This window comes from Phodopus roborovskii, unplaced genomic scaffold, assembly GCF_943737965.1.
Source record: "Phodopus roborovskii unplaced genomic scaffold, PHOROB, whole genome shotgun sequence".
Taxonomy (NCBI): domain Eukaryota; kingdom Metazoa; phylum Chordata; class Mammalia; order Rodentia; family Cricetidae; genus Phodopus; species Phodopus roborovskii.
In genome coordinates this window covers 482,501-497,500 of record NW_026126484.1, presented here as the reverse complement: position 1 = coordinate 497,500, position 15,000 = coordinate 482,501, and the positions used below count along the sequence as shown (strand labels likewise).

General features: G+C 39.4%; 4 non-coding genes across 4 annotated transcripts; 1 reads left to right on the top strand and 3 right to left on the bottom strand.

Moving 5' to 3' along the window:
• Positions 1 to 7,361: 7,361 nt before the first annotated feature.
• Trnas-uga (transfer RNA serine (anticodon UGA)) lies at positions 7,362 to 7,443 on the bottom strand. The gene has a single exon. It is a non-coding gene; the product is annotated as a tRNA-Ser (tRNA).
• Positions 7,444 to 10,138: 2,695 nt separating this feature from the next.
• On the top strand, positions 10,139 to 10,220 carry Trnas-aga (transfer RNA serine (anticodon AGA)). The gene has a single exon. It is a non-coding gene; the product is annotated as a tRNA-Ser (tRNA).
• A 2,599-nt stretch (positions 10,221 to 12,819) lies between these two features.
• Trnam-cau (transfer RNA methionine (anticodon CAU)) lies at positions 12,820 to 12,891 on the bottom strand. Its single transcript has one exon. It is a non-coding gene; the product is annotated as a tRNA-Met (tRNA).
• A 1,049-nt stretch (positions 12,892 to 13,940) lies between these two features.
• On the bottom strand, positions 13,941 to 14,012 carry Trnaq-cug (transfer RNA glutamine (anticodon CUG)). Its single transcript has one exon. It is a non-coding gene; the product is annotated as a tRNA-Gln (tRNA).
• Positions 14,013 to 15,000: the final 988 nt, after the last annotated feature.

Here is a 15,000-nt window from a genome sequence, read left to right as displayed (position 1 = left end):
GATTCTTCTGCTTCTGGCTCCTAAATACTGGATTATAGGTGTGCACCATCAAGCCTAGCCCTTAATTAGTTCTTTTTTATTCTCAAAATGGACAACCTCCAACCTTTTCCAAAGACTATAAAATATGTTTAAAGTTCACATTTGTAATGGAATTTTCTACTTTCTACAAACCATATATTAATGTGGTTTTTATTTTACATGAATGATAATTTGTTATATATTTCATTCTGCTCCTGAAATAGCTACCTCCTTTATTTTTTTTTTCTGTATTTGTCCGTAGGGTTAATTATAGCTCCAGTCCTTTTAAATACTGCATAATACTTTGTTTGACACAAAAGCACCCTAGTTGCATATAAAACCCTTGACTCTCATTGTTTCCTAAGTGTCTCATAGGTCTGTCTCCTCTCCCTCAGTGCTGAATGGCTTCCCCAGCTCTGGGGTTGCTCCCTAACTAGTTTTATCATCTTTAGAGCCAAATAATTTTATAAAAATTTGGCAGGAGCCACAGGACTTTAAAGAAGCAAGAGGTGAGGGGTGGGGGGGGGTAAGACCCATCTGCTTTCAAGAGTTCCAGCTCATCCAGGGATACACAGTAAGAGCACCTCTCACAAAATGTAAAAAGAAAAAAGCAATCTTTTAATCTTGACAGCTGCAATCTGTTTTTCCCTATAGATGTTGCAGTGGTTATATTCTCTCACATGCCTGGAGCTGTGCTCTTGTCTATTCTCTGACAGTGAAATTGCCTGCCTCTCACTCCATGCTTCCTCTCTCACCCAGAAATTTTATAGCATCTTTATTTCTTCTGGACAAGAGTTAAGCTCAAACGCTTCATAATGTATGTGTTTCTGAGGAGCCAGAACACTGGTGGCCTGCACGTGATAGCCAAGTAGGAAGGGCTGGGTCAGCTTCAAAGCCCCCTGAAGAGAATCGAGACCTTTTCTCCTAAAGTACATTTAGGAAGAACTACTAACCCCTTGTCCTTTTTATTCTTTCCTACAGACAGATACCCAGCTGAGAAAGTCTGAGGTTAGGGGACTTTTCATGAACTAAAACCATCTTGAGAGAAAGCAGGTGATACCTGAATGAACACTTAATATTTCCTAATATAAAAGCACCACCACCTCCAAAGATCCGATGGGTAGTGCTATGACCTCCCCCCCCCCCACTGAAACCCCTAGCTGCACAGTGATGCTCTGCAGCCTCTCTCTATAGGATAAGGCAGGAGAACCAGATCTGAATGGGAGTAAGTGCTGCTGCTCTACAACCTGAGCAGAAAAGACTAAGACAGCTTTCCTGACAAATGACCTTGGGGATCAGTTAAAGGGATATCAGGTTCTGAACATTCTAGGGCCTCAGCCATAGCTTTGTTTCTTGTTGCCTTCACCTCTACAGACCTTCTGTGAAATGAGTTATATTGAATAGATCTACAAACCACAAAGTATGAAAAGCCTTTGAAATGGTAGTCTATGGCTGTTGTGCAATAATATCCCAGGTGAGACTGAAAGACCAAAAAGTGAAGTTAAATGAAGGACGGTCTGACCTGGAAAGCTAACCAATATCTGTTCCATGGAATTTGCTAACTTCCTCTCACAAGGCCCTGAGATGACAAGAATTCACACTGCCCCTCCTTTCTGCCCCTCCTTTCCTGTGAGTCAACAGGTGGTAAATTGGGTCCTTAGGAAACAAAGAGATAGCTGTAACTCTGGTTTGCCCAGACAAGATTAATTAGCACACCCTGAGGCCCTAAGGTCTGTTGACCCTAATAGCAGACCATCCAAGGGTCACGTACTCAATGAACAGAGGGTCCCATACCCTCCCTAAGCTAGTGGGTTTGCCTTTAAAAACACCTGGGCCCAGGGGAGGGGGCTTCTCTCTAGCCTGCTAGCTGGAGGAGCCCGTTTGCGCAAACGTTTCCTGTTCATTAAAGCCTCTTGCGTTTTGCAGCAACTGGACTGGACATTGAGTTCTTGGGGTATCGACTGAACCTGGAAGACTCCTCATTCTGAGGATCTTACATTTTGGGGGCTCGTCCAGGATGGCTTAAGAAGACATAGACAAATGTCTATTTACCACACCATGGGTGACAGCTCATAAAGCTGGGAACCTGGGAACCTTCAGCTGGTGGTGACTTGGAAGTCACCAAGCTAGGGGGTCTTGCAGTCATGCAGGTGGTTTGAACCTTTTTTTAGGCAGCTCAGTTGATCTCTGCTTCTTTTGGACAGCTTGGCTGGTTCAGCCTAGCGGGTCCATTTTCTCCGGGAAGCTAGGCTATCTGAACCTCTTCTAGACAACTCAGTTTACTCAGGAGAATCTCTCAGCAAGTCTTACTGCATCTAAATATGCTTGAGGAAGGTGGGGCCTAACACATTTGGGCAGTTACAGGAACTTCCTAAAGTCTTTGAGCTGTTTACTTCCTGACCTAATGAGCTTCCCTGCATGACGGGGTGTCCCATCTACCTCTGTCTTGAGTGCTTGCCTTTAAGATGAAGTTCTCTGAGGAAACTGCCACACAAAGATGACAAGAGCTTGAAAAATGAGATTTGATATTCAGTATCGCGGTAAATAAGGATCAGGATAAACAAATAGGTCGAATAGATGTTTATTCAGGGAGAAATAACTTACAACCTAGACAGATGAACACCAGGAAATTCAACCCGATCCTCTCCTGTCAGAGTCACTCCAGAAAAAGAGCGCCTTTCCTGGCCCCCTCCGACCTCCTTCCACAGGTCACTCCGCCCATGGATGGCTCCACCCCCAATGGGCGTGGTCAGTGCCACAGAACTCTCTCACTACAATTCCCCTTTTAGTCTAAAGAAAAGATTTAGGCTTAATACAAAACTATATACAAAACAGTGAATAACAAGTGTGCTCTAAGAAAAGGAAAATCGAGAACAAAATGACCTACATATCTAGTCCTAGGGTGAGGGCAATATGGAGTTTACAATAGAGTTGTCCTAAGCTGGAAAACGTAAGTCTAGCACCTAATATATCTAACTAGGAAGAGAGAATAATAGTTGTGATAGTTTAATCTTCAACCTCATCCAGACCTGAGAAGGAAATTAACAATACTAGAGTAGACAGGAAATGCGGATGGACAACTTCCAAAAGGTGCAGCAAGGACAGAAACAGCAAGCCACCTGAACAGTCACCCTAGGTTTCACAGCCACGTTGGTACACCCAGATTTGGCTAAGGCCAAGAGAACTTGACAGACCACAACAACAGCAGGGAGGTAGAATGGCTGTCTTACTCTGACTTGGCAAGGTCCAGCAGTCTTCTATATTTGTCTCCTGCAAGCACATAGGACTGCATGTCCAAATCAGTGGTCAAGGTGTGGGCAATTCTTTGCCCAACAGGCCATTAGCTGAGGCGAGATTGAACTCCAGCAGGAGCAACAACAGTGTCCAACATATTTTCAGGAAAGTGCACGGTGCTGTCAGGAGCAACAGTGTCTCATGTCAATGGAGTACTAATATTAAAACATTTAAATGCCATATTCTGCATGTCTATGAAGTGATTGAAGATTAAGCATCTATATCTGACTAATCTCATAGGTACAGGAAATGTGAGTGAAGATAATCTTTAATACTCAGGAACTTAGCTAAAAAGACTGATTAAAACTTCCCTGAGTAAAGCAGGAACAAATACTTAAACAATATAACTATTTACATATACATACATGTAAATCCCTAAAATAGAGGTAGAGTATAAGTGTCAAGACAAGAGGTAGAACTATAAAGGGCAGTAAGATAAATATCCCAAATTGCATCAATATACAAAATATCTTGAATACAAGAAAAGTATACATACATAGAATATGGTAAAAAATAATGTGCACAAAGCATTGTAAGTGGAAAGATTTAACACAATATAACAAAATATAAACTTAACTTTACATAGCTTACCACATAAAAATACACAACAATGTAAGCTGTAAAATACTATCTCATTCTTACTCAAATTCTCAAGAAAATAGGCTAATCTACCTATACCCATCTAAACCATACCTTTCCCAACAATTCCTATTCCTGTCTAAAAGATAAACCCGAGTGTAAGCATATCCCAATCCCAAATAACTAAAATCAACCCAAAGATGATGACTATTATCCCAAAATTCCAAGGGTAGGGAAAGGGGGCGTCATTATCTTAAGGTTATTTCCTGCTGAAATGGGACGATGATTGCTCCAATGGATCCTGTAGGAAGAAAATTTTTAGCAACCAAATTTCTCAACAGAACTGGCTGTGACATATGTAGCTAGTCACTGTGTGGCAGAAAATTCTTGACTGTAGTTCTATTTGAAACTCTGGCCAGGGTGTAATAAAAAGGTGCACCATTACAGCTAGCTAGTCATGAGTTGTCTCGAGCAAAACAGTCTCAAAACGGTTTTAGGGTGATGTTTGTAGTTCCGATGCATCAGGTTGAGTCAAGTGGAAACGATGATGTGGGGCCCCATCTTCTTTCCGGAGAGTTCAAAGACTGTTGTTAGGAATCATTATTATTTTTTGTGGAAAAGTTACATATCAATATTAAAGTAAAATTTTCAAGTTTTAAGGTATGCATTAGGGAAAGACAACAATAAGCATTAAAAGTATGTGAAAAAAATTAGGATTTTAGAGAGAAAATTGTATATAAGAAATGAGTGCCCAGATTTTGTTTTTTTCTGCCTTACACCAATTGGCTTTTTGATTTAAGGCAGAAACCATTAATTTAATCTTAACAACATGTTTGAATTTAGAGAAGGAAAGCCAAGTCCAACTCCAAAGCCAGCATTGGTTTACATAAATTAGGACTTCAGGAATACTAGATAGTAGAGAGAAATAGATTTCTATATAGAAATAGTTTACTACAATTAAATATTTTTTTTTTACCATATATCAGATTTTGTTTCCTTAAGTGATTGTTTCTGAAGAGCTGTCTTCTCTTCTGTAGGCACCTACATGTTTAGTGTCTTTTGGCTGTTTGATGATAGGTTTTCTCTGTTTTCCTGTAAGAACAAGAACAGAATATTTCCCCTACCTTTGAGAGGCCTCCGCACACCTCATAGGACCTAATTTGTTGGATGACTTGTCATTTCTCTTTATTAAGATGTTTCTCTTGTTTAACTCGGATCTTGATTAACTTAGATGGTATCCATAGTTTTTCTTTTCCTGTAGATACAAATGCAAAACCCCTACCCCAACGTAACACATATCCTGCTTTCCATTCTGAGGTCAGTACATCCTTGAAGTACACTGGCTGATTTAGTTTAGAAGTTTTTTTCTATTGTCCAGTGTCTTTCTGCAGCTGTTTTTCCTTTTTTATCAGCATTAAGAAAGTTTAATGTTAATAAAGCATTATGTAATCTGTGTTTGGGTGTTTTGGTTCCTCCTGCCTGTTTATGGAGCATTTCTTTTAAAGTACGATTGGATCTCTCAACCACTGCTTGTCCTGTAGGATTGTGTGGTATACCAGTTATGTGCTTTATCTTGTAATACTCAAAAAACTGTTTTAATTTGCTGGAGACATATGCTGGAGCATTGTCAGTTTTTATTTGTGCAGGTATGCCCATAATGGCCATTACCTCTAATAGGGGTGTTATAACAGAATCAGCCTTTTCAGAGCTCAGAGCAGTAGCCCATTGAAACCCTGAAAATGTATCTATAGTGTGATGTACATATTTTAATTTTTCAAATTCTGCAAAATGAAACATATCCATTTGCCATATTTTATTTCTATTTATACCTTTAGGGTTACTGCCTGGTGGTAAAGGAGTTTGGTTATAGAATGAGTAAGTAGGACATTTTCTTACATTTCCTTGGCTTGTTCCCAAGTGATAGAAAAATCCTTTTTTAAGCCTTTGTTGTTCACGTGGTGTTTCTTATGAAACTCTGAGGCTTCTAGCACACTTCTTATCAATAAACGATCAATTTCATCATTGCCTTGTGCTAGAGGACCTGGCAGACCCGCATGGGATCTGATGTGTGTTATATATATAGGATGAGTCCTCTTTCTGATAGTATCTTGTAACTGTATAAACAATGAAGTTAATTCTGTATTGTCAGGAATAAATTCTGCAGTCTCAATGTGTAAAACGACTCTCTCTGCGTATTGAGAGTCAGTAACTATATTGAGGGGTTCTTTAAAATCCATAAGTACCATGAGAATGGCATACAATTCTGCCTTTTGTACATAATTGTAAGGGCTTTGAACCACTTTGCTAATTTTTCCTGATTTATATCCTGTCTTACCTGATTTGTTTGCATCAGTGTAGAATGTATGAACTCCAGAAATAGGTGTTTTTCTTACAATGTGTGGAAGAATCCAAATCGTTTTGGACACCTAATAAATCTAACTCAGAATCTTCTAATAACAAGATACTTTGGGAGTGTCCTCCATGGAACTGTGAAATCTGGGCTCATAATCCTATCTAGAATCCCTCAATTTCCCTTTTCATTGTGTGTCATTGAGCAGTTTATCTAGAATGCAGAAAATAGGCATGGTGGTACAGGCCTATAATCCTATCTCCTGTGAGCTGAGGCAGGAGGCTTTCAGTCTGAGCTACAAACTGAGCTCAAGGCTAGCCTGGAAGTTCAGCTGAGTGCTAGACTATCATGGAATAATGCCCAAGGTACAATCCTTAGTGCTATTGTGAAATTAATATGCCTTGTCAATGATCAATCACTCCAGCACGCAGAGATTAATAAAGGAAACAAATAGGGCACAATTGGTTCTGGCCAGCCTTACAAAGAAATCTGTTATGATTTTAAGGCTCAAGTTCCAATTTGAGCAATTAAACATGTTTCACAAAGACAGAAGAAATTCCAAGCTTTGGTTGCTTGGACAAGTAGGGAGATTTACAGTATAGAACATTGTCATCGTTATCTAGAGGCAGACCAAGGCTGCTTTTCCCAGGCAGCTGCTAACCATCCTGTCTGCCTGCTGGAATTATGCTGGTAAGAGAACGGGAGGGTGGAGGTGCTCCTTTAGCTAAATTCTACTTTGTGTTAAGTTATTATTTTCAAAAGAAAGTTTAGTAGATCCCACTTAGTAACATCAATCTGTGTTCTCTGTAGCAGGAGAAGATAGTATGTAAGTCAGACCTTCAAATGTTTTTAATATGTAGCTCAAACAAACAAGTAAACATGCTGCGTTCAGCCTTCCAAGTGCTGGAATTACTAAAGTACACCACAATTCCTCGGACTGCATGCTGCTTCTCAAGTCGTTACAGGTTCCAGTGGAGACGTTAACGTTGCAATGCAAAGTGGAATGGTTTGCTGTGATGAGCCAAAGAATTTACTGGAGTAAACAGTATAATTTTCAAGAACATACATACAATACAGTTGGTGATCACAGTTTGTCAACGAGGGGGAGGGTTGGTAAAACCGTAGTCGGCAGGATTCGAACCTGCGCGGGGAAACCCCAATGGATTTCAAGTCCATCGCCTTAACCACTCGGCCACGACTACCTCCTCTCTCCTATATCTGAAGTGCTAATATAAACTAATGGATAGGTGAGGTTTGTTTTTGTTTTGTTTTTGTTTTGTTTTGTTTTGTTTTGTTTTCCCACAGAAATCTAGTAATAAAGAATCTCCTAAAACATATCGAGAAACAAAAGAACCACGGATACTGTTGCAAGAAAATATAGGCCTCCCAGAAGCGACCCCTCGGTACTGACTCTCTGGCATCCGCAGAATGTGGTCTGCATTCAAAGGAGTCTTATCAAGAAGGGCCAATGCAAGGAGAAAGGACAGTGAGGAAAGTGAGAAAACATGGGGCATTGTAGCGTTAAAATATAAACCTACAACCCACGCTGCCCTTACACTGCAGAGGGAATGGGGTGGTGGGAAGAGGGGGCGACTTGTGTTCTAGGATCTGAGATCTCTCTCACTGTAGCTAATACTGCGTGCCCAAGTCCCAGAGCTCCGTAGAGAAAGGAACTCCAAGTAGAATTTCCAAGGAGTTTGACTAGGTGAGAGTAGTTCTCTGTCTTTGCTCAAGAAAAAGACAAGTGATTAGAGACACGCAAACTTCAACAAATCAAATGAAATTAACATAGTTGATTTCTTATGTCGGAAATTTGGGCAGTTGTTTGAGTGGGATCATGAAAGGAACTGGCATAATTTATTTTACCTCTCTCCACATACATGTCGGGAACTCTGTAACGTATGTTTCATCTCAGAGAACTTACCCAAGATATAGACACTTACATAGATATTGGATCCGTAACCCACAGGAAAGCTCTCTCAACGTGTTTCCTTTGGTTTTGTATGTTCCTGTACTGTTTTTGAAATAGAGCCGCTATAGCAGTCTGGCCTTAAATTTGCTTTGTAGTTGAGGCTGCTCTTCAACGGTATGCAGTGTCCTCGGAGGCCAGAAAAGGTTGTTTGTTTAGTTTTTGAGACTGAGGTTATATAGGTATGCTGGGACCCAATCTCAGATCCTCTGAAAGAGCAGCTAGCCACTTCAACCTCTTTAACTGGGATTATTTTTAAAACTGGTTTGGTTAAAAAGAGAGATAGATAGAAGAGAGTTCTATGAGTGTGTGCATGTGCATATTGTGTGTGTGTTTGTGAGTGTGTGTGTGTGTGTGTGTGTGTGTGTATGTGTGTGCGTGGTGGAGTGCATGCCTATAAGTGTAACTGTTGGGTGGTACAAGGGATTGAATGCAGGGCCTTAGTAGGTAAGTACTTCACCACTGAGCCCAACTTCATAATTAGTCCTGCATATGTAATGCAGAAAAAAGAAAGTTTAAAAATATATGGTGTGTTCTTAAATCAAATGGTTGTCAGTTCTTGAGTTATACAATAATAAAAATGTTCTAAATCTAGGTGTTGAAATGTAGTTCATTGGCAGATCACACCTAGCAAATGTGAGGCCCTGAATGGCATCCATGTATCCCACAGGCATGCACACACACATTTTGAATGTATTTATTCAGGCATCAAATGCTGCATTCTCTCTATTGATGGGGTGATATTCCCAGCCATCAGGGTGTTAACAGTTGAATTTTCTATGTACATGCAAACAAAACTTATTTTATCTTGAATTACACCCAATTTTCAGAAGAAACACATGAATCTTTTTTATTGAAATCTAATGAAAACTTAACATTACTTTAATAGGCTAATTTTTTTTCTGTCCTTAATTGTTTCCAATTCTACCTGTAACTTAACAAGCATTTATTGTTCACAGATTGTAAACTGTGCATCTTTTGCAAGAGGATAGGGGATACAACCAGTTAAAGTCTCGCTCTGCTGTTTGATATTTCCCTGAAGCATATTACATATTTGCAAATTATTCAAATTATGAAAAGCTGAAATCTGGCACAAAGGGAAGTGGAAATCTGGCTCATGACTAAAATTGTATGACAAAGGTGTAACCTTTAAAGACTTGCTTACTAGTTTGGTTCCAAAGTGTTTGAGGAAAGTGTGCAACTATCCATGTTAACTGCCTTGCAAACTTCGCTTGTGTAAGGCAACAAGAAACATTGCTGAAGGCCCAGACAGTATCCAAAAAACAAAAAGCAGCACATATCATTGAAGAAAGTACAGTGTGAGCACGAATCCTTCCGCCTGCCTCTTTTCCCTCAATTGAGACATAAAGATTAAGTGATGTCACATATATAAATCAAGTTATTTTGTAAAATCCAAAGTATATTTTAGTAACCAGCATTATTTTGTTAAAGTCCACCCTGCTGTTCACCTCGTCTCAGTAATATAGACTTACATTTCACTTATTTTTATTAGTTCCAGAACTTTGATTTCTTGGATTTTCAAAACTTAATTAGAATGTTATTAAAAAAATGGATAGCCATTCAGGTTTTTGTGGATTGTCTCCGTAATTCACAATCCCACAGAGAATTTAGATCTTGTCCCAGTTGTTAGATGTACCTCAAGGATTCCTAGATCAGAAAATAAGCTAGTCTCTGGAAACATCTCTTTGACAGGAATATCATTATAAAGGGTCTTCTCAGCTCTGAAGATGAAGAACTGCGTGAAGGTGTTAGTCTGCCACCAAATCATTATTTCTATATGAGAGATCTCAACTACCTAAAGTAATATATATACTTACAGATATAAATACATCAGTACTAGAAAAGTTGGTCGTTCAAAGACTAAAGTTCAGTCAAGTTCCTTAGCCTCAGAAGTTACTTCATCTTCTGTAGTCGTGGCCGAGTGGTTAAGGCGATGGACTAGAAATCCATTGGGGTTTCCCCGCGCAGGTTCGAATCCTGCCGACTACGAGGTCTTCTTATTAAAAAATTTGTAATGGTCTTAATTAGAAGCTTTCGTTTATAGACTGTTCACTAAAACTGTATTCCACCGCTGTAATTTGAATGAATTACAAAAGCTTTGAAAACAATTAGAGATCATAGACACCAAACATTATCACTGTACTCTCAAAGAATTGTAAAAGCTTTAGAAGCCGTTAGAGCTTTAAAAGTAATTCTATCGAAGTGTGCTTTGTCATGTTTTCCTGTTGATGTTGATTCATTTTTGTTATTTTGTTTTAAACAGGCCCTCATGCTCTCAACTCACTATGTGGCCTTTAATGCTTGATCCTCCACCTCTGTGTCCCAAATGCTAACAGATTATCAGCATTAGCGCTACTGTTCTACTGTTGTTATTATTTTGTTGTTGGGCTTTTCTTTCTTTCTTTCTTTTATTATTTATTTATTTTTTGAGACAAGGTTTTTCTGTGTAGACCCAGCTGTTTGTTCTGTTCTAGAACTCTGTAGAACAGGCTTGCCTCAAACTTCTATTCTATTGGCTCGTAGGCCAGTTGTGCTCAGCTTTTTATTATCTTACATATTTTAATTAACACATCTATTTCAGTGCAGCTATGTGTGGCTGAACAAAAAGTTCTGGAAGCATTAGCATCTATGTCAATGTAAAGATTCTCTCTTCTTCTTTTCCTTCTCTTTCTCCTCCTTCTCCTCCTTTTCCTCCTCCTCCTCCTTTTTCTTCTTTTTTCAAGACATGGTTTATGGCTATCCTGAAACTCGCTTTGTAGATTAGGTTGGCCTCGAACTCACAGATAGCCACTTACCTATACCTCACAAGTGCTGGAGTTAAAGGTACCACCACACCCGGCCAGTTTAAAATAATAATAATAATAATAATAATCGTAATAATATTCTAAAAAAAGATTTGTGCTCTATCTGCATGTATACTTTTACACCAGAGGATGGCATCAGATTCCATAGATGGTTATGCGCCAACATGTGGTTGCTGGGAATTGAACTCAAGGTTTACCATATTGAGGTTATGAATCATTAACAATTCAAAACTATTTTTAAAACAACTTTGTGCTTCGATTATACTTTGATACTTTTTATATTTTTATATTAAGTAATGTGAAAGAAAAATTAAAACACTCTTGTCACCCAGTGTTTTCTATGTCTTGTTATTTTTATTCTCAAAAATGAAATGTTTTTTGAGATAAGATCTTTCGTAGCCCTCAAATTCCATGATTAGTGATGATGACCTTGAACTCCTCCTGGTCCTTCCTCATTGACTTGTAGTCCTCCTTCCTCTGCTTCCCAAGTGCTGTGATTACAGACATGCTCAGCTTGCAAAGCTTCATGTTCTTATTGGCATATAGTGGAATCCTTTGTACAATAAACAAGGTGAGCATTTGTTTTCTTTCTGTCTAGAAACAGTGACAGTCACACTAGAGTTTTCAGAATCAATGACTTCAATTGGGGGTGGGATTAGGAATGGGAAGGGATGACAGGGCAGCAGGAAATACGATCGTAAGTTCAAGGTCAGCCACCACTACAGAGCAAGCCTAAGGCCAGCTTGGGCTATCTGATATCTTTTTTTCTTCCTTCCTTCCTTCCTTCCTTCCTTTCTTTCTTCTGAGAAAGCATTTTCTCTGTGCTCTGGTTGTTCTGAACTCGCTCTGTAGACCAGGTTGGTATCAACTCACTGAAAACCGCCTGTCTCTGCCTCCCCAGCACTGGGATTAAAGGTGCGGGCCACCCCCCCCCCCCACCCAGATACTATGTCTTTAAAAAAAAAAAAAAAAAAATATATATATATATATATATATATATATATATATAGAGAGAGAGAGAGAGAGAGAGAGAGAGAGACAGAGACAGAGAGACTTGAATTGATGACAATCAGAGTCAAAAGAAAGCAGTGGATTCCCAAGTAATCCAAATAATATGTACATTGCATACCCCCATATATATTATGATGGTGTTACAGGCTTTTAATTCCAGCTGCTTCGGAGATTTCAAGTTCAAGACTACAGAATGGATTGAAGCTTATGGCAATTTAGTGAGTTTTGTCTCAAGACAAAAGTAACTAACACCAAGGCTGGAGATATAGTTCAGTGGCAGAGCATTTTCTCAGCAAGCACTAGGCTTTAGGCTCCATCTCCAAGACCACAAAACACGGTGGTCACTCATTAAGACTAGAACTGTTGACAAGGACTGAAGATCATTAGAGGTCGTGTAAGTATATTTTCATGACGTCATTTCAGATGGGGAAGTCATTCTCAAGTCTTGAATTCCCGCGTAGGAACAGGATTTGGGATTACTTTCAGATTGTTTCATTGTGGAAAAATCTGTCTTCCTTAACTTCACATGGACCATAAACATCCCTCACACCTCTCCTCCCTCCTCCTACACTTCCATACGGTTTCCCCCCAACTGAATCCCTTTCTCCTCCACTTCAGTGCCTTTAAAAGGTACTCAAGGTCCACACAGAGAGACTAGTATAGCCCAGGTCTTGTTCTAGAATTGCTTTTTCTCTGCACGCATTCTAGGAAACTTAGTTAAATGGGATTGTACGAAGGTCAAAGCTAGTTTGGACAGCGAAAGAAAAACTTTATAGCAGAGGATGGTTTCGATCCATCGACCTCTGGGTTATGGGCCCAGCACGCTTCCGCTGCGCCACTCTGCTGCTTTGTTGCATAGCTAAGTAAAGCTAATATGTAGTTTCATCAGGTTTAGGTTTAATTACGTTATTTATTTTGTGTCTTTAGTATTCTCTTTTCCACAAATGGATCACTAGTCCATCACTTTAATTACTCGGTCACAACTACACAAGTTACTGTTGTGTTTAAATAAAATAGCTGTCGTTAAACGTAGATTCCCTTTCAAGGTTTAGCCAAAAGCTAGAATGTTTACAGCCAGCATTTTCCACTTCTTGTTCTTTAGATGACTATGGTACTAGCTCACCAAACCAGCAGCTGCATAGCATCCTCGGGGCTCCTAGCCTTGATGATCTATCTGATGAAACCAACTAGCCAAATGTGGAGGCTCAAGCTGTCTCAGACTATCTCTTAGGAGGGAATCAACCAATGTGTTCATCAGCAGATGAATGGACAAAGGAAATATGGCGCAGAAACGCTATGAAGCTTCATTATATATATATATATATATATATATATATATATATATATATATATATATAGTGAAACCATGCTTATTGAAGGGAAATGGATATTTCCTGCAGATATTTTAAGTGAAATAAACTAGACTCAGAAGGACAAAACAAAAGCAACTAATCTAGTTTTAAGTATGTACACATTTCTCTGTGTGTGTGTGTGGGGGGGGTGTGGGTGTGATGTCATCCAAGTAGAAAGGGGACCATCAAAAGAAAGTAGAGATCTTGGAAGGTTGGAGGGTAGGTAACAGAATACATAACATGGAAGAAGCAGGGTTTGGTGGTGGGTGAGGTAAGCAGAGGGCAGGAAGAGGGACCAATAAGAACAAAATAGAATGGCGTCTATATAAATATTATATAATGAAACTATTTCAAATGCTAACTTTAAATATTGCTGAGGCCCTCTAGATGTGTATTGCGGGGGGGGGGCAAGGAGAGAGCAAGCAGAAGCAGTGAGGACTTGCAGGTAGGACAAACAGTTTGTTGCTGTGACTATAGAAGGGTTTAGAACTCGGTTTATTTTGTGCATTTTAAGAACTTGCTCCACAAAGGAAAAATAAATAAGGTCCCACCGAGATTTGAACTCGGATCGCTGGATTCAGAGTCCAGAGTGCTAACCATTACACCATGGAACCCCTTATATGCATAATCTGGACTGCTATCTGATGAGGTATAGTTCTATTACAGAATTCAGATTACTTGAGTAAGAACTATCTAAACTTCTATTTTAGGCTTTGCTATCCGTCGCTGCGGCACACTTTCCTTCTCAGTTGTGTCAAAACGTTCCTACAAAACGAAAACCACTCTAAACAGGTAAGGCTGACGTGGGTCTCCTTCAATCTTTAACGTCCCCGACCTTCCTCCACTACTCTGAGAACCCAGAGTGCCACCGAAGACTTCACCCTGGACTCCCGAACCTTTGTCCTGTCCCCAATTTAAGGGACAATTGGAGAAGTTTACTTCCATTGTGGAAGAGGTTCCAGGTCCTAGGAAGGCTCCATTCACCTCTTGGCAAGCTAAGAGTAAAACACCTAGAAAGTTCCAACATGCAGGATGTGGTGGCGCACGCCTATAATACTGCACGCAGGAGTATTGTTGCTAGTTCAAAATCAGCAAGGGCTAGAGAAACTTTGAGTGTCTCTTCTGGCATTTAACTGTTTTAATTCACTTTCTATTGCCCCTTTTCCTTCTGCATGGTCATTCTGTCCTCTTATCAATTTACTTACTCATCTCTCTGTGCCCGTTTGTCTATCTCTGGTGTTTGAAAATTGTTGTATACACAAAATATCCATAGAGTTGTATCCAATAATGCCGTTCGGAGGCATTATTGTTCTACTTTTCATCATTCCATGTGCTTTACACTTGGGTTTGTTTTTTAATGTGATTACTATAGTTCTATGCTGATAGCCAGTTGAAACACTCAATTATGAATTTCGCTTGTTGGAATTCCTAGTGCAAAGCAATGCCACATATGTTTTAAATCAAGTGACTGCTTAAATAGTTCCATATCTGCACTACTTAACTTAGATTTCTCTGTATCGAGTTAGGGTAGCCGTGGCTTTAAAATTGTAAAAAGACTGACAGTAAGTGGTTTTGTATAATTGATAATAAAAATACACCTCT